The 25,851-nt window shown below is 48.5% G+C and overlaps 1 protein-coding gene across 6 annotated transcripts in view; it reads right to left on the bottom strand.

Moving 5' to 3' along the window:
* Positions 1-15,755, bottom strand: part of CASKIN2 (CASK interacting protein 2) — an 87,909-nt gene extending 72,154 nt beyond the window's left edge. For 5 of the 6 annotated variants that reach the window (XM_030534672.1, XM_030534674.1, XM_030534675.1 and 2 more), the window contains exon 1: positions 3,097-3,477. The gene's annotated coding sequence lies outside the window, so the exon portion shown is untranslated. Of the gene's footprint in view, positions 1-3,096; positions 3,478-15,656 lie in introns of those variants that run through there. The other variant, XM_030534673.1, reaches the window with a different exon arrangement.
* Between the last annotated feature and the right edge of the window lie 10,096 nt (positions 15,756-25,851).

Here is a 25,851-nt window from a genome sequence, read left to right as displayed (position 1 = left end):
GTGTCTCCATCTCGGTGCATAGGGCATCCTTTCAGAAACTGAGGTTTCCCCTGCAGTGTTACAGGATGGGGGCCCCACCACACTCATTCCTACCCGCCAAAAGTCTTCCCACTTCCAACCTCTAAATTTAGATTTATTCTAACATGAAGTTTTTTAAATGGCATTCTCTACATTTCTAGACTTCTCCCATGTTTTAGCCATGCATCTGGGAGCTTCTCTTCACCCTGTCATGAAATCTTGGGAGAAGCAGTGTGTGCGAGAGAAAATAAGAAATATTGACACAAGCTGCCAAACTGCTGTCAGATAGCTACCATTCTTCATTAGCACCAAATTAGAACCAGCAAACTAGTGCTACTAGGCTCCACTTTCTGTTACTAGTCACTTGAGCCATGGATTCTCTAGATCTCCCTTTCTTAAAGCTCCTGAGATGCATCCTTGGCTGTTTATAATGTTGAGTTCTGTTGTAATAACTGGGACTACAAATCTACCCGAATTCTAAAATCAACTGTAAAAATTATATGAAAGTTCATATGATGTTGTAACCACCTAGGCTGACAAATGGTGATGAAAAGTAGATCAGGGAGAGACCAATCTAGCCTCCTGCACCCTCATATATTAGCACCAAGTCAGACTCTTGGAAAAACACTGCAAAGGGAAGAGGGCAAACCCATAAAGCTAAGATCATTGCCTGGTAAGGGAAACACACCAGTGTGTGACTGCAGGATGGGACTGAAAGGGTAGCCACACCTCTGGGCGGCACAGTGGCACCCGCCAGGCAATGACAGCCTTCCCTGTCGTGGAGGGGCACCATCAATCAGTCTTGCCACTGCTAATACTGTGATTGGCTTCTCACTGGCAGGGTGCTGTCTATAAAGGCGTTACCAGGTGGAACTAGGCTTTTTCTTGCTCCCCCCATCGCTGCCAAATACCCCTGCCACCGAGTTTCCCTTGTGACCCTGCGTGATTAATGCGGACCAGGGTGTGGGATGGGACTAGCAAATGCCCTTGATTTGTGAGCTTTGGCAACAACTCTCCCCACTCCTGAAGTCATCGTTACACATCTTGGGGGAAACTCTTTCCTTGTGGACCAGGGGCTTGAACTACTCATAGGAGCAGAGGGAGGCTGGGCTGTAACAAGACAGCTCTTCCCTGCAGATGTTGCATCTTGGTCTGAGCAGTTTGGAGAGGCGCATGCAGACCAAAGGTTGTCAAATGGGCATAGAAAGGCATCAAGGACATCTGCACATTCAGCAGATGTTGAGATGCTGAACCTCAGCCTGCGAGGCCTTATGTGTGCACATCATGCAAACAGAAGATCTTTTCAACCTGGACAGACTGTCCGAAATTGAGAACTGGTTTGCTGGTAGAATTTACCAGCTAAATTCATGCCTAGTGGCATCTGAGTTTGCCCTGGCAGAGGGGTTAGACTCTTCCCTGCTTGGTACACTTAGAATTATTTGGAGACACCATGTCTCCAAACCCCAGGGCTGGGGCAGCAGCCTTTCCTACAAGTCAGAGGCCAGCTCATTTTCTGCGCTGAAGGGGTTGGATTTGCAGGGATACCCAGACTCGCATGGTAAGGCTTGGGATTTCCGCATGCAGTAGCCTATATGTGATTACAGGCTTTGGGTTTATGCTGGCCGATTAGGCCCTAGGCAGCTAGGTTGTTCTGAACTTGCACATTATAAGCGGGTTGTGATGCACATCACATCGCAACTCAGGTTGGCGGTCACATCCCCACTTCACTGCTGCCAGGTCAGGCTGCTTTCGGGGTTTCTCTCTATCCTCATGTTATAATCAAGTTGTGGCCACTTGGCTTAAGTCTAATGCTTGTGTCCATCCTCGTTGCTCCTTGCCATAAGCAAACATGAATTGGGTTAATAGAACATCTCCTGGAACCTCAGTTACTGCACCAGCTTAAAGCTGTTTGGTTTCAGTCTGCTTCAGCACATCTTACCCAACTTTGCTTTGATATCATCCAAACACACCGGCACTTGACTTTTTTATACTGAAGATTTTTTTTAAGTCATTCTACACTAGGAAGCAGGCTCATATCGGAATGCCAGCTACTCCGCCAACCTCGTCCAAGACTCTGCATAACCAAGAGTTAACAATCTGCACCTTTCAAGCTTCACAAGAGTGCAGCAGTATCAGATGTAGTCCTGAGCGAGAAGTATTTCTCCCTCTGCTCCCTGTCCGTGTTTATAGGCAATAGTCTGGAATGTGATTTGCTGTATACAGTTATAGCAAACAAACCTCCCACTACATCAGAAAGCTAATCTTTCAACCCAGGAATTCACCTGGAGAACCCAGGAATCTGAAATATTCCTTCAAACAACTGGGGAGGCGGGGAGGGCAAACAGTAGAAATATGTAAGGGGAGGAGTAGAGCTGCTGAACAGCAATTTAAAAACAAAACAAAAAAAACCCAACCCTAAAGGGCGGTCTGGAGAAGGTCTCCACACCCCCTGCCTTCAGAAGGGGAAAACCTGATGCAAAGGTTACTATGATGGAAACACAGTACAATCATAACAGTAAACACTTAGCCCTGAGGCATCTCCTCTACCAGGCACTATACAGACCTAAGAAAATCTAGTCTCTCCCCCCCACCCAAGTATACTTAATCACCCCCATATCACAAATGGGGAAGTTGAGGCTGCGATGTTCAAGGCACTTGCCCAAGACCACACAAGGAGAAAGTTCCAACAAAAGCCAAATGGAGGGGATTATAAAGGAAGGAGGAGGGGGAGGAACAGTCTAATGAAAAAGAGAAAAAAAAAGCCAACCTGGAGCACTTCTCTTAAGAGACTAAAATTATAAAAAACAGTAAAGAACAAATTAACCTGGGGCAGAAGAACGTTATTACGCAGCTCTGACAAAGGGGATCTTTGAACTTCTTTTACTCGGGGCTTTAAACAAATATTTTCAGATCAAAACGCTGAACGGGACCCGCGGAGCTGAGCCTTTTAAAGGAATTTGAAAGCTACAGCACAGGCACCAGTGACCCAGCAAGCGGGGAATAAGGGAAAGTCATTCTCTGCGGGCAGCAAACCACCCGCAGCAATTCCCGCCCCGCTCTTTCTTCTCCATAACTCACCTCCCCAGGAACTCCCCTGCGTTTCCAAGAGGCAAAGTTGCAAATCCAATTCCTTCTCAGCCACGTCTGCCCCTGGCTGGGGAGCGTTCTCCCACCCCCACCCCCGCAGAGCTGGTGTAATAACAGCCAAGAGCAGATCTCCACTTCCACACAAAAATGCCTTTGATCTCTTACAGTCCCGGACTCGGGGGGAAAGAGGGAGGAGGGGATCAAGTCCCCAGGCGCTGGAACTGCAAAGCAGAGCTGCTGCTGCTGCTGCAACAATATCCCCCTTGGTCCTCAGAGCCCTGCCTGGCCTGCTAGGGACTCCCACGGGCACGGCCAACCCCGCTGCTGAAAGTGACCGGTCTAGTCAGTCTCACAGGGCGCCTAGGAACTCTGGAAAGTCTCTCTCCCCCTGCCCGCTCGGTCTGCCTCCCTGCAGGAAATCCCACCCAGCCTCCGCTCCGTCCCTCCTGATTGGAAAAGCAAAGGGGGCTGCACGAGCTGGGCAGGGCCAGGGCTGCTGTCAGTCAGGGTGATGCGGGTCCAGATTTGGGCAAGGGGAGGGGCGAGTGGAGGGTGCTACCTGAGACTCTAGTGTCACTGCAACAGGGAGCATGTGCCCAGGTGTGCGCGCCTTGGGGCCGGAGCCTTCTCCCCAGCCAGAGCCTGGTGGAAGGGCGAGAGAGGCGTCCCAGCCCTTAAATAGTAGCCTGTGCCCTTCCCTTCCAGCTGCAGGGAGCACAGGGTGTATGGGCGGCCAGCTTATCTATGGGAGCAGGGAGAACTACAGGGCTGGGCCTGGGGAGAGCTTCACAGCAAACCGGTTCCTCTCTTTCCTTGCAACTTTCAACTCAGTTCTGAGATTCAGTTTAAACACTTTAAAAACAATGCCAGCGAAGTGCTGCCAGTGCCACTTTAGTCCCTGCTGGTAGGTAGCCCAGGTGAGATCTCAGCTCTAAGGAGTTCCTGCACCTCCCTCCCAAGGCTGGATTCTTTACCGGGGGCTTGCTGGAGCAGCTCATTACTGTTTTAGATTTGTTAAGTGCCAGCCATGCGCTGAAGCAATTGTTTGACTGCTTTTTGGTGTTTCCAAGTCTAGAACTTTAGGGTCCAGGGTGCATTTCAAACTCTGCAATCACCCCTGGAGCCATCCCTCTGTGTACATGTGATGCATTCTCTTTCTCTCACTAGGCTCTGTGGATTTTGTGTGAGCTGGAGGGTAGGTCCCAGTCCTCTGAGATGTCACCTTTACTGCAGGGATCCAACTGCAGAGCTCAGGTCCCACCATGTCAATCCCATAACAAGGTCTGCACATTAGGATCCTGCACAAATGGGACTTCGGTGGGGTTCCACATGGGTGCAGGGCTCCTTGCAGGATTGGGGCATTAGACCATCAGCTCTTTGGGGGAAAAGACCTTGCCTTCCTTATCTGTAAAACATTCGATGTCCCTATGGCACTATACAAGTAATAGTTAATCACCTTTAATCTTACTACAGTGAGCCATCCAAAATAAGCGACCATCAAAAATTAGTTACTGAAGGCCGCTTCCTAACAAAAGTGGAGCAGAACTGTAGTCAGTAGGACTGCCTTGTCAGAGGGGTTCTTAGAACAGGAGGTTGCCTAATAAAGCTGGACAGCTTTCACTGCATGGTACCACTGGATTATCAACAGCTAATCAGATTAAAAACCCATACATTGGCTTAAATCACTAAAGGCCCAACCCACAGCTCCTGTTGGCTTTTGTGGGAGTCATAAGTACTCAGCACTTCTCCAGATCAGCCCCTAAGAAATTACACCAAACTATAGTTTATTGGGCAACATGACTAATGAGGAAAATTGCAGGGCTGGCTGAGAAGGAAGAGCTGGAGTTCTAAAATACCCCATCTTCTCAGTTCCGATTAAAAAAAAAAAAAGATTATGCACATTTGATTAGAAATGTCAATGTTTTACAGCTGCTATTTTGAAGCACATTGCTATAAGTAATCTTGCTAGGAAGTGACATGAAGTTAAAGGTCTTGTTGTTCATTATGTGATTTTGTCAGAGCTTGTAAAGCGCATTGACATTTATACTAATCCCTTGAATTTATGTAGTACCTTTGTCCTTTTAAGGATCTTAATTAAGCTTCACAACACCCTGGGAAGCAGATAAGCCCACTTTGTAGATGGGAAACTAAGGGCTGGTCTACACAGTTTTTGTACCAGTGTCACTATTTCCTTCAGAGACCTGAATTTCTATCAGTATAGTTACACGGATACAATCCCTAGCATGGGATTATACCAGTATAATGGTATCTTATAGCAGTACAGCTTACTTCCATTCTCATACAGGAATAAGCTACACTGGTATAAGCACCTTTGCACTGAAATAACTGTCTCCCCACAAGGAGGGTTGCGCGATTTTAATTATAATGGTATAGTTAAAGTGGTACAATTTGCGTGTGAAGACAAGTTCTAAAACACAGGAGTCAAGGCCAACATTTCTAAACTAGGGTGCCAGTTAAGCACTTGGCCTGATTTTCAGATATACCGAGCCGCTACAATTCCCAATGACGGCTTTGAACATTAACCCACGTATTTAGGTTCTTTACTTTATGTAAATAAATTTGAAAAATTTGGCTTAAGTTACTTGCCTGAAGGCACACAGCAATTGTTGCGGTAGGGCTGGGATTAGAAGACAGTAGAGTCACGCTACCTATCAGTAAACCACACAGCTTTTTAACCCTTGGAAAGCTAATATTTCTTCCTCTTGATCATTTAGTAAGAACTGTTGGTGTCCCAGAACACCAGACTCCAGCGAAGGCATTTTGTAGCACTACAGACAAAGCATCAGGATGTCTGATTTATTTTCATGGCATCCACAGTACAGGTTCCAAGAGGGATGATCATCAATAAAGAAAAACCCTACACAAAATTTCATCTCAAAGCTAAATATCTCATAGCAATTGAGAGAGCTGTGTGTTGTCAGAGCTATCCCGTGAGGCTGGGGAAGTAGGACAGATCTGTCCAGAGCTGGGGAGAAAGGGCTCTTTTCTGCCTGACTAATCACCCCCTCTACTGCACTGGAGTGGGTTCCAAGCTCCTTTTAACAATTCTTTTCCTTGGAGTGAACCTGGGCAGTGGTTCAGAGGTGAATGAACTCTATTGCTGCATTTCTGGTGCAACTTTGGGGGAGGGAACAGGCAGGAGCACAGCTAAAAGCTCACCTCAGGCCAAGTCCTCACTTTCGCGGGGCCTAGTTTTCAAAGGCGCTGAGCACTTCCAGCTCCCATTGACTTCAGCTAGAACTGTGGGTCAATGGCTTTGAAAATCCAGCCCTTAGTGAATTCTATATACATGGGACAGAACTGCTCAGATTCCCTCAAGGACTTTCCCTTTTACACTAAAGGAACCTCTGTCTAGCTGAGACAATATTGCCATCTAGAGGTGAGTAGTACAACCTTCCCGTTCCAGGCTATTGGTAGGGATTGATTATACTGGATTGTATTATTTTTAAACAAGAAGTTATCTGAGAGCACCTTTCAGGGAGGGAGGCAGAGGAAGAGAATTTGCTATCTGAGGAAATATATTTTGGCTTGATGTACACAGAAAACATACTAAGTTCATATACTACAATACACACAGTTCGTATTATAACATCTGTTCTTCCCCTTCACCCTCGCAGGTATTGCTGTGTGCAGCTCAGAACTTCAAGGGGCTAGAACTCTCATCTTCCTTCTCCAAGAGCAAAGCCCCCTACCATGGAAACTAATGGAGACTCACATCAGCAGTACAAGGCCTATGACACAGAGATGTGTCGTTCCAGTGTGATCCATATGCATATGCATACAGCCCCCTCCAGGACATTAAACATTGCCATAAACAAGAGCAGAATTCATTCTCCAGTCAGCATATTTAAACCAGGCCTTTAATTTGATCATTTTACCCCTCACATGTAGGTTGCTTGAAGTCTGAGAAAGCAGCAGCCCTTTGGAATGCCAACACAGGACCAGACAGAGATTTCCCCTTTTCCCAAGCTATGCTTGTTCCTTTGCCATGTCCCTGGAGCCCATACTGGGAGGCAGGGGGGCAACTGAAAGTCTCGCTTCATCTTTGCTGTTCCATCAGTTTCTGCAGCTATTTATTTCTTCATCTAACTCCTGGGATTATCTCTTCATTATTTGTTGCCAATAGTCAAAATAAAAATGATTTATTTGTTGTCAGAAAAAAAAAATCAGCCCTGCTGACCAAGAGCAAAATATCCTGCAGGACTTCCAGAGCATCCCCAATTGTCTTTGTTAGCCCCAGCTGAGAACCAGACCCACAAACGGACATAGGCATCACAACATCTAACTTTCAGGCACCAAGAAAATCCCCGGAATAACAATGGGATCTACAAAGCCTGAGTAAGGTGCCTAGGCTCCCCATACACTGCATGGGGAGAGAGAGATGCCCAATAATGCCGTCCACGAGATCCAGCATGTTAGGTGGGGAGCTGCCTGAACTGCTCAGTGGAAGGTGCAGACAAGAGGGGTTTGTCCTAAGCCCCGTCCTTCTCACAGAGTTGGGTGCCTATCTGCTTGTGATCCACAGCTGGGAACCCTTCTTCTGGAGTCAGGCACCATAGATGCTTAAGTTGTTTCTTGAGATAATGAATGAGGTGCCTGGCTCATACCACACAAAATGGCTGGAGGAGGAGATGGTGTTGATGGAGGAGATGGTGCTGGTAGTAGCCACCTAGCCCAGGGGTAAGAGTGGGATGTGGGAGTCCCAGGGTCAATACCACCTCCCCTCATTGTGAAAAAGGATTTGAACTTCCGAGGAGCTGCCCAAACCACTGGGCTATGGGATATCCTGTTATGGGGGCTCCCCCAACCTCTCCAGCTGCTCCACTGTGTATAAATACTTAAATAGTCAGTGGGCCAGAGAGTGACCCTATGGCCAGGTAGTTTGGGCATCCCATCCAGGAGGTGGGAGACCCAGGGTCCAGTTCCCATCACTCTAATTATTTACAGCTCCAACAGGAGAGATTGAGGGAACCCCCACATCAGAATATCCCAGAGTTTGCTGGTTAGAGCACTCTCCTGAGAGGTCAGAGACCCTTGTTCAAAACCTCTCCCTTCTTTCAGGCAGAGAGTGGGGTTGAACCTAGGTTCCCTACATCTCTCAGCTGAGTGCTCGAACCCCTCAGTTAACAATTATAGGGGGGCCAGCACTAGAACTCCTACTGGATTTTGAATGGGGCCCAATCCAGTAAGTGTGCTCAGAGCACTTCTACCAGATGGGGGAACAGCCAGGAGCGGCGTGAGGGTTTTTGGTGCCCTAGGCGCAGGCCCGGCTTGCTGGTCCAATGGCTCCGGTGGACCTCCCGCAGGCGTTCCTGCGGACAGTCCGCTGGTTCGGCGGCTCCGGTGGACCTGCTGCAGGCGTGCCTGTGGATGCTCCACCGGAGCCGTGGGACCAGCGGACCGTCCGCAGGCAAGCCTGTGGGAGGTCCACCGGGGCAGTCTGCCGCCCTCCCAAATCCTGGTGTCCTAGGCGACCGCCTAGGTTGCCTAAATGGAAGCGCCGGCCCTGGGAACACCAATCTTCACCCACTGGTGGATTCCGCTGGGGCTTCCATGTGAGAAAGATGACGGTTAGAACACTGGTAATGAGGCTGCAGTGCACATGCTCAGAAGCTGACACAGAAGTGCCTTTCCCTCTGAAAATTTAGGTGCCAAGTAAGATTAGATGCCAACCAAGCAAGGGCTTTGTGAATCACAGTGGAGCCTAAAACTGGGATTTAGGTACCTAAATATCTTTCTAGGTCTGGGCCCAAGAGCACAAGACTTTTCATTAAAAGTCTCATTTGCTTGTGGATTGCAAGGCTTTGAAAGTTTGAAACTGTTTTATCGCCACCTAGTGGCAGAAAAGAGCCTCTAAAAAGTGACAGGCTGAGAATAGACAGACTTTCAAACCATGGTAAGTATGTTATGAAACAGCTTGATGGAAACATACTTTTTTCAGTCGCAGCTCAGTCAAATCCCCACCTTTCCCTCTTGTTCTGTTTAAATACCATAGAGAGCAGTGTGGTCTAGTGGTATGACCATCAGGAACACCTAGTCAGTGATGTGCCACTGCTATTTTTAAGCCCTGCATTCCAGGGGTATGCATGCTGCAGAGGGGCAGGTGGAAGGACGAGGCTGGGGAATTCATTTAAGCACATTTAAATTAAAATGCTTTCTTATAACCAGAGCCAGGCTAGGAGGTGGAGGCACCGCTCAGCGAAAGTGACAGATTAAGGGCACTGGCTGGAAATATCCAACCTCTGAAAACAAAAGAGGATTCTGATAGTCCAGCACAATAGGCAGCTTTCACCATGCAAATGAGGGCAGCGAAGTGGCCTGAAGATGCTGTGGGGTAAATGAGAAGGTTATCCCTATTTTTAAACACTCCTGACCCTTGGTACAATCTTATCTTTTCCATTCTAAACATTAAAAGGATTCCTCCTCAGCAGTATTTTTATGACAACCCCCACAACTCCAAAATTCAGCATCACAGGCAGGGACATCTCTCCTGGTTTGGTGATGGAATGGTGGGAGGCAAGGCCTCTGCGGGACATCATTGGCTCCAGGACTGAGCCAAGCTCGCTGTAAGAGGCAGAGATGGTTCTTTGCCTCCCAGTGGGTCACTGTGAGGATTAGTTGGCTAAAGGGCCACATTTATTTACTCAGGCTTTTAGGGCTTGTCTACATCAGAAAGTTGCAGCGCTGGTGAGGGAGTTACAGCGCTGCAACTTTGAAGGTGTACACATCTGCAGGGCACCACCAGCGCTGCAACTCCCTGTTTGCAGCGCTGGCCGTACTCCCGTTTTGTCTCGGGTGTAGAGGATCCAGCGCTGGTGATCCAGCGCTGGTAATCCAATGTAGACAGTTACCAGCGCTTTTCTTGACCTCCGTGGAAGGAGGAAGCCTCTGGTAATCAAGCTGGTTTCCTTTCCCGGTTTGCTCTCTCGGTCCCGGAGCCAGCCAGCAAACCGCAGGGAAGGAGACCTGCTTGCTCGGGGTTCCGGGACCGAGAGAGCAAACCGGGAAAGGAGACCAGCTTCGCAGCGGTTTGCTCTCTCGGTCCCGGAACCCCGAGCAAGCAGGTCTCCTTCCCTGCGGTTTGCTGGCTGGCTCCGGGACCGAGAGAGCAAACCGCGGCGTTCCCGGTTTGCTCTCTCGGTCCCGGAACCCCGAGCAAGCAGGTCTCCTTCCCTGCGGTTTGCTGGCTGGCTCCGGGACCGAGAGAGCAAACCGCGGCGTTCCCGGTTTGCTCTCTCGGTCCCGGAACCCCGAGCAAGCAGGTCTCCTTCCCTGCGGTTTGCTGGCTGGCTCTGGGACCGAGAGAGCAAACCACGGCGTTCCCGGTTTGCTCTCTCGGTCCCGGAACCCCGAGCAAGCAGGTCTCCTTCCCTGCGGTTTGCTGGCTGGCTCCGGGACCGAGAGAGCAAACCGCGGCGAAGCTGGTTTCCTTTCCCGGTTTGCTCTCTCGTCCCGGAACCCCCCTTGAAGCCGCCCAACAGCGCTGCAGTGTGGCCACATCTAACACCACTTGCAGCGCTGGTTGCTGTAAGTGTGGCCACTCTGCAGCGCTGGCCCTATACAGCTGTACTAATACAGCTGTAACAACCAGCGCTGCAAAATTTTAGATGTAGACATGGCCATAGACTGGTGCTGTACAAAGCTCTGGACACGTACAATTCTAGCTTCCTAAAGGCACACACAGAACCAGTCAATTGATGCACAGTTAACAAAGCTATCATAGGTCTCCCCGCATAACTAAGCTCTCATCCCTCCTCACCAGCTTCAGAGAAAGCCTAGGAAAGGAGGCATTGCTATGTGGCCTGAAGGTTACTAAATGCGGGCTTGTTGGGACCAAGCTAAGGGAGTGGGATTTGGAGCTCAAGGCCCTCCACTGAGAGCATAGCCTCCCAAATGAACACAGCCAGGGACTAGCCACTCAAATGCCCCCTCTGATCTCAGCTGTCAGACAAGAGCAGCTCCTTAGAAATACAGCAATCAAACTGTCTGGGAATTTACAGCTCAGACCCCAATGCCTTGAACTGCATCTGAAAATGAACTGGGAGCCAGTGCAGACTCTGGAGAACAGGTGCAATAAACTCCTTGTGGGAGACTCTAATATGTAATTGAGCAGCCACTTTCTGCACCGGCTGAAGTTTGAGTGGTCTCCAGATACAGTTCATGCAGGGCATATTACAGTGACCCAACCCAGAGGTGACCGAGGATTATAGTGAGGTTCAGATTCAAAAGAAAAGGCTGCAACCTTCTTGTCTAGCACAGATGGATGAAACTGCATTTGGGTGCTGCTGTCTGGACATCCAGCAGCTGAAATACCAACAAGAATCTGAAGTTGCAAATTTGAGTAACAGAAAGTAGGTTAATCCCTGACTTGGCAGCTATTTCCTCTGGAGAGCCAGCCAACAACATCACCTGGGCCTGATGAAACAGATATAGAGCAAGTGATAGCTTGGCAGTTTGTACCGCCTCATGCCTCTCCTCCACATTGAGCAGGACCAGTAATAGGGCAGATACTTCCATACAAGGGAGAAACCATTCCAGGGATCATTTCAGTGCTTCCTTTGGATCATTCCCCCAAAGGAGGGGAGCGAGGATTGGCTACCAGAATACCCCCATGTCCTGAGACCCACATAGCTCCAACAGCACGAAATCTACAAGGAACCTTAGGTGCTCTGCATAGTTCCCTTGGTTCTCTCTTTCCCATGACAGCCTGGTGGACTCTGTGCATTCAGAATGAGCATTACAGTTCGTACAAGTCTCCCTAGGAACATGCCATGGAAAGCAGCAGCTGTTCCTTGCAGCCACCCTCTTCCCTTTGCCCCCAATGCCACAGAGCCACCACTGCACTGGGGGGTTTTTGCTTAAGATGAGAATGCAGTGATGTTGCTTCTCTCCCTACATTGTGGTGCTTTTCCAGACACACCTTACTACCCTGTGCAGCACATGGCCCACTGTCTGCAAAGCACTTTGACCTCAGAAGAAGCTAGCTGCCCAGATACATAGAGCTCCGCTCTACATCTCCTGTATGCATGTGTGTCTCTGTAATGCCATCATCCTGACTCTACTGTAACAATCCAGGCAGAAGGGTCCTGCCACATGAGTACGGTATTTGAGCAGAAGGGTAGGCAGAATGTATAGCAAGCACATTGTGAGCCTGAGGGGTGTATCTGTTCATTTCATTTCTCCTGTCTCTATCCTCAAACAGACAGTGACTGCTCATGGGCTGCAGCTGCTGATGCCAGGAGGACATTTTTAAACATTTGCCCAGTTATTCAGTAATCTGCAGGCTGAGAGTCAGTTACTGAACTTGGGCACCAAAGTCCAGAAATCCAGAGCCCCACAAGGGCACCTAGATCTGCATGTAGGGGGCTCAGTACCTGCCTTCAGTGAGAGTGTGAACACCTAAATGTGAAGACAACCATCCTATCTTAGGCCTCCAGGTTAAAAAATTGGGCTTCACTTATTAAACACGCTCAAGTCCCTACAGCTGCTGCCCAGAATCAAGGCTGCGCTCTTTTACATGCAAGGACTACGGGAGGGGAGGGAGGGAAGAAAGAGTGCAGGCTGAACTCTTGCTTCATCCCCAACCAGCCCCTTGTGCCATCCAGATGCTGCCCATGGGGTGAGACTGCTGTGCTCTTGCATGTTGCCTCCACTGATCTGAGGGAGAAAGACAAACTCCAACTCCATCCAAACTCATCTACACCATGATTCATCTGCCTGGAGGGGCAAACAGCAGCATGGTGTTTGCTATTTTAATTTACTCTGTTGAAACTGATGAGGTTTACATCCAGGGGATGATTTTCGTTCCACCCCAGCCCAGCAGAAACAGTGCCCAGTTTATAACAGGAGAATCCAGTCTCTGTTATCTCATGTTACAGCACAGGGCTGTAAGGAGCTGGTTGTGTTGGGCTATGGCCATTCTAGCCGGCTCCCAGGGCAATTAGCAGGTGGCAGCACTAACTGCAAGGGTAATGAAGGACACTTGCCAGGAAACTTGGTGCTGCCTAACCCACTGCAAGCCCCAAGCACATTCCTGCTGAGTGTCCCAGGGCAGCATGTCATACAATCAGTGACCTGCTCCAGGTGGGGCTGGGTTCCCCAAACCCTGTCACAGGGTGGTCCTACAGGTCACACGCTGGCTCCTAGTGATCAGTCAACCACCTCTTCGTCTCCCATGGCTCTGTGCCAGCTTCCTTCAGTGGCTTTGTCTCCTACCACATCAAACTCCTCATCCTCCACTTCAAATCCCCATGTAATCCCACTCCACTCATATCACTAGTCAACCCTGCTCCACACTCCGCTCAAGGCTCTCTCCATCCTGCTCTGTCACTTTCTCAGGTGAATGAAAGTCTCTCTTTTTGGTTACCAAGGCACTACCTGCTCCTACAGTCATCCCCTCCCCAGATCATCACTCCTCACCCTTCCCTATTGCCCCTGCCATGCGCTACCTAATGTGTGTGTTTCATTGGGTTTAGGGCTCATTCCCACTTCCCTGGACTCAGTTTCAAAACACTTATTGAAGTCCAAAGGTCCCTGAGCTCACAAGCTCTCCAGGGCATGGAGCATGTTTGTAAAGTGCCACGTACATTTACAATGCTATAGCTGCAGCATTTATAAGAGTCTCTCTTCTCACATGCATCCGACAAAGTGGGTATTCACCCACAAAAGCTCATGCTCCAATATGTCTGTTAGTCTATAAGGTGCCACAGGACTCTTTGCTGCTTCTTCTGTAGTAAGCACTAATGGGCACAAAGGCCCAGGATTAAATGGGTTATTATAGACTGCTAGCCTGCCCCCACTCCCCAGCCCAGGAAGGGTTAACACCATGCCCCAAGTCTGTTCAAGCCCTTTCTTCAGGCACCAGTTACCAACTGCACAAGCAAGTTCTAAAATGATGCAGTTCAACATATATCACCTTTCCCCAACTCTCCTGACACAAACACCAACCTGCTTTCTGGTGCTCCCCTCCAACCTGAGCTCTTTCAGTCTTCCCAGAAGTCAAAGTGCTCATTAGGTAATCACCAGACCCTTCCCAGCTGGGGCTGATAATTCTCTCTCCAAGGCCCAAACACTTGATCTCAAAAGGGCCCTGCCAATAGACTGGCTAGCCCTGGGCCCTTGGGATACATATGCAAACATTTTGGCTCTAGTGGGAGCCAGCCTCCTCTCCATCCTTGGCTTAATGGGATTTCTGCTGGTGCTCTAAAAACAGTAGTGTAGATAGCACTTTGAAGTTGCAGCTTGGGATATGAAGCCCACCACCTCCCCAGGCTTCAGAGTCCAAGGTCCAGACAAAGCCACAACTTCACCATGGTGCCTGCCCAGCTATTTTCAGAGCAATGCACCAGCCTTGTTAGCCCAAGTCTGGCCATCCAGGCTGGGAGGCTGGATCCTGTTCAAACCAAAATGCTAAACAGATATACCCTACAGGGGCCAGCCACTCTGTTCCAGGCATGGAAACTTAATTCTCCTTTTGTGCCCAAAGTAGTCCCTCCAGGGCAGGAGTGGCTTGCTGTGCTGCTGTCTGCGCTGGGGTGGGAGAGCTCTGCTCCCCAGGGGTAGGGGGCTGCCCCTTTTATGAAAAATAAACACCTGGATCCCAGAAGAAAGGCCCCACATCAGGAATTTTCCCTTTTTTAAAACTTTCCATGTGGATGCAGCCCTCGCTCCCTGATTACTCCCTGTCCCCTGGGGGTGAACAAGAAGGTACCGGAGGCTTCTAAGCCGGGACATGCGTTGCTTCTGGAAGTTGAACGCTTGCAGTGGAGAAGGGCATTTGGGCCTGTCTGGCAGCTGTGACTCCCTCCCTCTTTGAGGCCAGGGCATTCCAGCCCTGCTTGCAGGCTTGGTCGTGAGGATGACAAGAGCAGATGTGGTAGGCCTGGAATCTGTGAGACCTCAGCGTCCCAGTCCAGCTTTTCTACTTCCCTATGGCCAGACAAAGGTCCATTAGCACAAGCCCTGTAGGACTCTGCTGAACGCCAACCAGGGCACAGAGTTTGGGCAGTTGCTGGTTATGGAATCGGTGTCAATATTGCATAAGACACTAGCTAATCAGCTCTGATAAAGACGGGGAAAGGATGGGGAGCTGCTCCCATCCACCTCCCAGTGGTTTTGGACGCTCTACTCAGGCAGGCAGTGCCCAGCTAAAGTCTCTTTAAACAAAAGCATTCCCCCATCCTACCCCAAACATCCCTCCACCCAGCACTGCAGTCTGCCCCTCACCATGCACTGAAACAATATGGGGCTACCCCTCTACTTCTCTCCAGCCAGTGTCCTGCTCGAACTGAGCTCACTACAGAAGCAATTTCTGTGGCATTAACAGTACTTCATGGGGTGAGGGAGCTGAAATTAGACTCTGAAACTCTGCTCAAACATACCAAACCCCATTAGCAATTAATTCTAAGCGGATCTACAGCATGGGACTCTGGCAGGTAACTGATGAAGGATCTCCCCGGGCAACGACTGGACCTCCCATGCTCCAGTACATGGCTCCATGTTACTCTAGATATCTATCTGCTCACACTCACCTTTCAATCAGAATACATCTGTTGTGACGCTCTGGCTCTTTCTGATTTTCCTGCTCCCTTCTGCCTGGTTTTCTTCTTCTACTACTCATCTGTGAATCTGTCTGTACAGTCACTTCTTCCTCTCTCTCTGTCTTTCTTTCTTTCTTTCCCTCTCTCTCTGTCTCACTTGCTCTCTCAGGAAATTAAAGATAATCCTTTTTTTTTCCTTTCTGCTCCTGGATTCCCTGTTTAACATTCTCTGCATGTGCTTGCACTGATTCAAAACAGGATTAGACATTCTGTTGCTTTGATGTCAGTTGGGCTCTGCACTTGAGGCAGAGAGGGGGAAACTAAAATGCCTGTTCACAAGCCCTGCAGGTTCTGCACATCCACTCACACCAGTCATCAGCTGAAGGTCAGAGACATTTATCTGCTACCCAGATAATAAAGGCGGGTTCCCCTTCCACTCGGATTAGTCTGCAGGAGGGACAAAGAGCGTGCCTTGCTCCAACCCCGCGACATGGCAGCCAGCCGCGCTGTGTCCCTATGCTGTTTGTTATTCCATAAGCCACTGGCTTGCGCTCCTGATTCTGTTTTCATGAGGCACTTTGGAGGCTTATCGGCTCCCGGTTAGGAGGCAAGGAGTAATTAGTCATATGAAAACATGGCTTGTTTGAGTGTCAGCAGATACCCAGCAGGGAGCAAATATGCCACCAGAGTCACTTTCAATAGAGAGATCTGTCCCTCAGAATCCCTGAGGGGAAGGCATGCCTGGAGTTACCCTGAGCAGGCACCATGCCACCTTTAAGTGAGAAGCAGGGACAGGAGTGAATGCTCTGGGAATACATGGCAAAGGTAGTTAAGGAGAAAGTGCCCATCTGGGTTTTCCTTAGTCAGCCCCTAGGCCACCTTTAAATAAGAAACAAGGCCAGGGAAAGGCCTTGGAGTGGTTTGGCTGGCATTTCACTTGCTTACAGCAGGCCTGAATTTCTTCCCTGGGCCTTCCACAAGGAATGTGCAGCTGGCATTATCCTCACTGGCCTAAATAACCTGTTTACTCCTCTAGTCCCTGTTTAGATTGAGTGGGCCTGATCCTGCTCTCACAGCAGTGGAGGGCAGTTGTGCCTTCGATTTTAATGGAAGGCTCATGAGGTCCGGTGACTCTTGGGCACTGCCTGCCACATAGGTCAGGCTCAGGAAGCTGAGACCCAGCTTGTATTCAGACCATAATAGACTCAAGGGAATCCTCTGGCATTACTGTGGCTCAATCTCTTAGTTTAGCAAAAGGCTGATCGGATACCCAGGAAACCAGCCCTCCTAGCGACTGTAAATGAACTAACAGTCAGAGATCCTGTGCAGTGGCCTAAATCATCCCAAGAGTCGCTGCAGCTACTGGAGAACAATGCGGAGGTTCCAGGCAGCAGCTCGGGAACTCCAGGGGCCTCATTAATGTTCCATGGGCACATCCCAAAAACATTTGAAATGTCACTTCATGAATGTGTGTCACTGCTCAGTTCCTTGGGCCATGAGACTGTCAAGGGGAGAGGCTGAGAGCACCAACACGGAGCCCACAGCGACGGCAGGGAGGCAATGGAGCTATGGACAGGGAGTGCACAGTGACTATAAGGAGACAACAGAGCCACAGAGAGAGAGCTTGCAGTGACTGTAGGGAGATGATGGGCCCACGGACAGGGAGCTCCCAATAACTACAGGAGGCAATGGAAGCACAGACAATGAGCCAATAAATGGCTTCACTATGCCTGACTCTCACACACACACTTCAGTGCACCTCACAGAGGAGGACGCAAGAATGCTGCAGCTAGCACTCCCTGAGCAGCAGGGGGTGGCAAACGCGGCAGTGGGAGTTGTGCACCCCAAAAAGGAGGCACATCCATGTGGGGTGGAGGGCAAACTCTTTGTCCCCCATAGTGCCTGGTGGCTGGAACTGGGACTAGCGCATGTGGCACTAGTTTTAAGGAGCCTCCTCAAAGCATGCTCCCCACGGCGCTCAGGCAGAATTCTGCTTGCCTCTGTCTAAAGCAACCACAATGCCTCTAGCCCCCACCACTGCAGCACTGCACCTCAGCACTGCTGGAATCACCATCACTTAGCCCAGTGTTCATAGGGTTATTCCAGGGCTTTGGAGCGTGTCCCACCTCATTGAGAGCCCTCTTGCAGTGTCAACCAGGCAGGGGCTAATCTATTTTTGTCTAGCATGCACACAGACTAGTGCCTGAAATGAGCTCCATCCATCATGCTGGAGCAAAGTAGATTAACTCGTAGTGCACCTGCCTCACGTGACCCCCATTCTCCAGGCCTGCTGATTAATGAAGCAGCTTCCTTTATCTGCCAAGCTCAGGAAACAGGCATATCTGGGCTGGCTTAAGACAAAGGGAAATATGGGCACTAGATATAGACACAGGGTGTTATCGGATGCGTCAGCCTTGAGAGCGAGTTCTGCCATCTGGACCTTGCTGACATGCACCTGTTTCACAAGTTCCCATCTCCCACACTAGCATCCATCACACTCCGTTCTCCTCCACCTCCATCCTCGGTGCACTCATCCGCACTGCACCTTTCTCCTCTTCACCCACGCTCTCTTCACTCATGTTCCTTTCCTACATGCCCTTTCCTTCCCTCTCCCTTCCCATGCATTGTCTCCCTTCACAGGTCCCAACTTAATCTATGAATTAGACACTGAATGAACTACCAGCTGCTAACCTTTTCCTAGAGTGTGAGAGAGCCACTGATCAGTGCCTGTGGAAGTGCCAGCGGCTCTGGGAGACGCGGAGAGGAGGAGGTGCCTGTCAGGGGCCACTGTACAACCTGCACTCTACCAGCGACAGGATGGATTGCTAGTGGGAAGTCACTGCTCATTCTCTAGAACAGGGGGGCTCATGACAAATTCTTTTGGTGGCCTCAGAGTGCAGCCACCAACTTTTGCTGGTAGCCGCTCTGACACTTTTCCCTAAAATATGTAATTAACTTTAGAAAAAAATATGCACATCCACTAGCGTAGACTTGCTAGCTAGCTGGGAGGCTGTGAAAAGTAATATTACTAAACATAAGCCTCCTGCTGCCTGTGCTGGGACTGGTAACTGATGTGGCAAGCCCAGAGGTGCCTTGGCTATGACCTGCCAAGCCTATGGATGCCTGGGCTCAGCCCCAGCACAAATTAAGTACTGTATGCAGGGGAGGCAGCAGGGGCCAGGGCAGTTGGGGGTGGATGCTGAACCCTGCTGCCCCATGGCCAAAGCCCAAGGCCTCATGGCTGGAGCCCTGCCGCCTTGGGAAGGTGGGTCAGGAACTCACTGGCTTCTTGCGGAGACCAAGGTTCCTCCAGCATTGCGTCCCGTATGTCTGCAGAGGCAGTGCAGGACGCTGTCCTCTGCTGGCGGCGCCAGCAAACACCAAGGTGTATACAGGAGCAATAAGAAGGGGAGGGGTCCCCTCCCCAGTCACTGCCCAGGAGGCTATTGTGGCCACAAAAAAAGTCACTGGTGGCTGCATTTGAGAAACGCTGCTCTAGAGCCATAAAGTGTCAGGTATCAGCTGCTTCATATTGACAGGGAGCTCTGGGGAGATAATTTGTGTCCCCTGAAGAACTGGGACACTTCTGCCCTCATCACAGTCCTAGCTGGGGCACCTTGCATTTTACCCTTCTTTAGCTTCCCCCACTTTGGATACAAAAGCTATTTTCCTCATGGGCCTGAATTGCCCATCCCTACCAGCTGGCACGACACAGGAGCTGGGGAAGGTGGTGACCAGAAGGTCACACAATGACTGCTGGTCTTTGGGCCAGCTGGCCCTATCCAAAGCCCATTGAGCTCAGTGGGAATCTTTCCACTCAGTGCAATGGGTGTTGGATCAGACCCCAACTGAATAGCTTTGCAAGAGGCCCCAATTTTGCTTGAAACGTCCCTGAGTGAGTGTACATGAAGTGGATCCTTCAGACTAATGATGCAGGCTGGAAGAGCTCCCAGTGAGGCTTCATTAAAACCTCTATCCTTTCAGCTCCCTCCAGCCTGGCTTTTGCAGAGATTGGTTGTTTGGGATTTTTTAAGTGGAAATTATTTCTTATTTCTCTTCACAATCGAGAGACACACAAAAAAGAAAGGACGGGAAGGAGCTCCTGGGAGATGAAAGAGCGGGATTATAGAAAGGGCTTTTGCTTTGTTATCCCCCTAGCATGGCTTAGAAAGTCTTTTCAGAAGCTGGATTTAATTGGCTAAGTTCTTCCTTACTGCCGAGCTGCTCTTCATAAAGGAAAGTGTGGCTCTTGAGTCAGGCCTAGAGTCTCTGGTCTCTGTATGCCATGTCAGTGGTGCAAAGTGGCCTTAAATTGACAGAGCTGTCCCTTTGTGTTGGGGAACTGTCTACCAATGGAAAGCAGGCAGAAGCAACTATACCAGCTGCTCCCTGCCCCCCAGTATAAAGGCAGGGATAGGCTGTGTCAGAGGTGTTCAGGGATCAGGGCATGGGTGGGATCACTACACCCGATTCTCCTCTGCTGTGAGATCCATTCCAGACATTTAGGCCACCTTCTGCTCTAACTTCCTCTGGAGACAGGGGACCATGGATAAGGAAGCCAGTGCCTGCGGCCACCCTCAGATGAGCACAGCTTGGACACGGTGGAGAATCAGGGCCATGCATTGGGAGGCAGCACAGTCCAGTGGTTAAGGCGCTTTTGAATTCCAGCACTGCCAATGACTTGCTGTGTGTCCTTGGACAAGTCATTTCTTCTCTCTGTGCATTCCCCATTGGTAAAACAGGGATGACACTTACCTTCCGATATCAAGTTCTAGCAAGGAAAAGCACTCTGAAAGCTAAAGCTAAAAGTTAAGAGAGCATGGGTGGGATCACTACACCCGATTCTCCTCTGCTGTGAGATCCATTCCAGACCTTTAGGCCACCTTCTGCTCTAACTTCCTCTGGAGACAGGGGACCATGGATAAGGAAGCCAGTGCCTGCGGCCACCCTCAGATGAGCACAGCTTGGACACGGTGGAGAATCAGGGCCATGCATTGGGAGGCAGCACAGTCCAGTGGTTAAGGCGCTTTTGAATTCCAGCACTGCCAATGACTTGCTGCGTGTCCTTGGACAAGTCATTTCTTCTCTCTGTGCATTCCCCATTGGTAAAACAGGGATGACACTTACCTTCCGATATCAAGTTCTAGCAAGGAAAAGCACTCTGAAAGCTAAAGCTAAAAGTTAAGAGAGCTAAAAGTTACTGTGAAATCAGCAGGACCCAAAGGGGCAACTATAAACTCTGATAGACAGGGGTTGGTTTGGGCATAGGTGCCATGTTACGGGCATGTTGATTTGGGAAGGACTTCTTCTGAGGACACAAACCCATGAGAAACCCCTCTGTACACTGGTACCTCATCCCAGGAGTGCAGGTAGGGACAGACAGGCCAAGCAAATTCAGAAGATGCCCAGAAGGTTTGTCCAGAGACCATGAAACTGGCTGGGAAGCCAGAAGATTTGATGCTCTGGGGATTTTTCCATCCCTAGGACGGCAGAGGGGTGGCAAAAGGCAGGCCATCCTGACGATGAACTACCTGCCCTAGCAAAGGGAAGGCAAGAAAGATATGTCCGTTTGCCCTAGGGGAAATGGTAGATGGGAGACAAACCAGGGATAGGGGGAATGATGGAGAAATCTGTTTTATTGATGGGGGGAACAATTCCAAGCTGGGCATTAATCCACGTAGTGCTGGCCTTGCAATGTGACCTAATGAGTCCTAACATGCAGCCCCCAATTGCCCCATGCAAGAAGAGGACACAGCTGATCAACTAAGGATTTTACTGCTAGTGAGCAGGCAGCAAGCAATTTGTATTCACTGCTCAGGGAGAAGGTAAGTGTGACAACATATTATGGCTGGCTGCATTTATTGCTGAAGTGACCCTTTGTGAGCAGTTATACAGAGAGAGCAGCTCTCTGCTCCCATGAAATCTCAGACACCAAAGGGTAGGGTTTGAATGTCAGGCTGCTGTGAATGCAGACAATCCCCCACATGATGCCTGAGGGAGAGCTTGGATCCAGACATAAGCCCTGAGAGAGGCAGGTATTGAGTGCAGCAGTGCTGAATGTTAGTCACTTCACTTCCAAGCTAAAAACACCACCACATGTTAACATAACGATAAGGCTATAATTACAGGAAATACAGAGGCTAAGTCTACCCTGGTAACCTTAACCTGTCCACATTACACTCCTGGGCCCAAATTCTCCTTTCAAAGTCTCTCACTGGTGTAACCCTATCAAAGTCAATGGGTATGCTCTACGGTAAGCGAGAAGGGGAACTTGCCCATCTAGTATTGTGGACTAATAGTGATGCTGATATATGTCATATGCAACGGGCCCATTTCTGCCTTCATATCTGCACCCACCTCTCCAAATGATGTTGATTGGAGTTGCTCAGATGTAGAACACAGGGACTTATTACACCTCTGACTTACTGGTGTAAATCAGAAGGGTAAATCCACTGGAGGCAGTAGAAGTATGGTGCAGTAAGTGAAGGGAAAATCAGGCCTTGTGCACACAGTTATAGATGAGTTATTATTCAACCCCAAACTTTTTCATTTCTGGACTTTGCAGCATTTAAAACTGCAGCTGCCTCCTTGCCCTATCTGTTCTTATAAATGGGAAGTAACTAGCATTCTACCCTGAGGCAGTACCTGCTTCCCTCAGGGCTCCTTGCTGTTGATACCATATACTGGTACAACCCTGGAATTTCTTATAACAGTGGAATGTGTCCATTTGCTGAGCACATATCCATATCCCTGATCTTACTGAGACAGTTACAGCAATGGCAGCCCGGTGCCAGGAGCCTCTCCACTTCCCTGTGCAATGTGGAGAGCTACTTGTCCCTCCTTGTTATTTTTGGCTGCTCTTTTGTCTTTGGGATTCTTTAATCTTTATCAAGGAAAAGAAAGCTGCAGAAGCCACTTGCCTTGGCCTTTGGCTCGCTGCAATCAGCCAGGGGAAGCAGGGAATAAAGATCAAAGCCTCAAATTAGCAGTCTGAGACTAGAATTACTAACGGGCTGACCAGACAGTTCTAATCTTTCATTTCAATGGCAAGAAAGTGGCAGTGAGAGAAGTGATTTTCTAGGTTCAGATGAATGCCCCGTTTGACATTCAGCTCAGTTAAAAAGAAGTTTGAAGTGATCAATTAGCCAGCATCCGGGCTTGTAAAGGGATATATGTGTGTATACAGGTTAATTTTTTGACCAGCCAAGAAAAAAATTAATTCACTCTGAAAAGTTCATTAGGAATGCACAAAAACACAAGATGAGGGAAGATGGTATTGTAGCTAAGGGCAGACCTGGAGTTAGGAACACAGGGTTTGCACTTTGCTCTGCCACAGACTCACTGCATGGCTTTGTGGAAGTTACTTAACTTCTCTGTGTCTCACTTGTTTCATCTGTCAAGTGAGTGTGATAATGCTTATCTACTTCCCAGGGTGAGAGTGGCTAAATTAATGAATGGTTGTGCAGTGCATTGAGATTCTTGGCTAGAAGGGGCTGTAAAAGTGCAAAATATGACTATTACACAGAGATTGCTAAATACCACCAGCTCAAACAGAGTGAAATTCAACCCTGTACTGAGGGCCAATGAACCATATAGGTCTGATTTTGACATGCAAGTGGTGCATAGCCCTTGTGCTGGTTTTCTGCACAGGACTGAATTTTACCCACAGTGCTCATTTGATCAGTTTAAAGGAAAATGGTTGTGATTAGTATTAATACCATCAAGCACAATCCTGCAAACTCTGACTTGCATGAATAGTGATGCCAGTGGGCTAATTATGTACATGAGGATTTGCAGGGTTAGGCCCTTAGCTAGTGTATAGAGTGCCAATCAGAGTAGTATCTAGGTATTAAGTAAATATTTACTAAGTAAGAATGAATTTAAAAATTCATTTGCAAAACCAGTTGGAGAAACTGTTATAATAGTCTTGTAACAGTGGATTGTGCCAGCATCTCCCCCAGGGCTTGCTGCAGTTTTGCTCATAGGTAGAGACACAGGAAATGCAACTCATCACTGGAATGCAGGAGACTTTTAAGTGTTAAACTGTTGTTAAAGCAAACAGATTTTTTTCCCAGTAATAGAATTTGCCTTTCAACAACTTTGAAGTCTCCACCTTTCTTATGCATTCAAGTGGCTTTCCTCCATTTCCTGTGCCTTAACCTACTTCATTAAACTAGCAAGATGGCAGCCACCCCCCCTCCCCCGTTTGGTTGTTAATTACTCTCTCTTTTAATGTAAGGCACATTTTCACTGTGAGTTAGTGACTCAATTTTCATTGCAATTAGACAAAGTGGTTAGTTTAACACTTATACTACATTTCCAATTTCTACAACTGATTTCAATGGCAGTTTTGCCTGCAGGATCCGGAGTTAGATAAACCGGCATAATGCACACAGAAAACGGCCGTCTCACAATGGCCAAGCAGGTGGTGAGTTGATTACTCCTATTGCTTCTACTGATGGGCTATGAATTGTGCATGCAGTCTATGCTAACACATCTGATTGTTTTGTTATCCCATCCTTGCTTCCTCATTGCTTTAATCCACCTGCTTTGGCTTGTCCTTTAGACTATAAATCCATTGGGGCAGAGGTTGCCTTTTACTGTATGTTTGTACAGGGTTTAGCACAATAGGGTCCCAATGTTGCTGAGGCCTTAAGAGAAATGATGAATAACACAACGTGGAATAATACCATAAAATTCTGATGTTGATGATAAAGCAAATCCGAAGTGCGGAGTATCAGATTACAGAAAGAGAAACCCATTCCACTTATGCATTGGGGTATATTGGCATTGTGGTCTATCATGCCTCAGGTATCTGAGAAATTGTATTGCAGTTTTCCTTTAATACTGCAACTGTTTCACAAGTGAACAATAATGGTAGAGGTATAAGTGCCAAAATAATGCTTTGCTTTGGAAACCTGCTGAATCTTAAACGTCAAACTTCCACTTTGGGGAAAAACTGTATCTGTTCAGAAAGCAACTTCCTTCCCTGGGAAAAGAAATACAGACTTTAAAACTGGGTGTGGCAAAAGCTGTTTAAAGAAACATATCTACCTTCTGGACAATGTCACTTTTCCATAAGCTTCACTGATTCCACACATTCTCATATCCCATGGGTATCCCACTGTTGAGAAATATCTTGGGTCAAATTCTCCACTTACTTACACCAGTAAAACATCAGTGGAGAATTTGCCACTCCCTGCCTCCAGTCCTTCTGTGTGCATAACACATCGACAATACAAGTGTCACATCTCCCTTTTAGAGGCTAATTCACTAGAGGATAACAGCCTACTGCTGCTGCCAGCTAATGGTGATATACTTCTTTAACTTTTATGGTTGGAGGGCCAAGCTGCAGTGCCAGGGTCAAACTCTGCTGAAATGACAATCCATGTACGAGTCATGAGAAGTGCACACCAAGGCCTGATTTTAAGAGATGCTGAGTCCCTGCAGCTCTCACTTACTTCAACTAAGGTTGTGGGTGCACAGCACTTTTGAAAGGCAACTACTCTGCTGATCTCAGCCCTCACAATGGTACGTGGAGAGAGCTAAAGCTAAAATTAAAGTCTAAAAAAAATAATTCCAGGTTCAGGAATCAAATAAATAATCAATTCAATAATAAATGTTGAATTGATTACAAGAAGAACTATCTCAAACGTGGAATGAAACATGCAGCCTGAGTCAGAGGAAGCTGAGGGGGATCAGAGGATGAAACTGGTGTTTACACACTTTTTGGTGGGTAATTTATCTGGTGTCTTGACAGCCCACAGCAGCGCTCTCTCAAATCTGTTAGTGGTGCTTGCTCTGACTCACTGATGAAAGGACTTTGTGTGTGTGTGTGAGAGAAATCTATATTGCCTGTTTGCCGCCAGGAAAGCAGAACAATAAAAAAGACAAAAACTGATCACATCAAACTCTCACTGGTGGCCAGAAAATGACTCATTACAACCAAGGGAGCACTGCTGAACTCAGCCTCAATCCATGGGGCTCATCGACAATACACCAAAATCCATGGTTAGTGATGTATGTATCTGACTGGGCTGAGCAGAACCATCTCTATAGGATTTCAGCTCCAGGAAGGGGAACTTGGAGGTGGAACCATTTAAGGTGCTAATTTAAGGTTTGTCTACTGGTGTTCATGACTTCTGGGGAAGGTCATGAACCAATGTCAGGCACTCCTGACCAATCT

This window comes from Gopherus evgoodei, chromosome 15 (assembly GCF_007399415.2).
Source record: "Gopherus evgoodei ecotype Sinaloan lineage chromosome 15, rGopEvg1_v1.p, whole genome shotgun sequence".
Taxonomy (NCBI): domain Eukaryota; kingdom Metazoa; phylum Chordata; order Testudines; family Testudinidae; genus Gopherus; species Gopherus evgoodei.
Note: the sequence above shows the minus strand (reverse complement) of the source record. Positions and strands in the feature narration are given on the sequence as shown.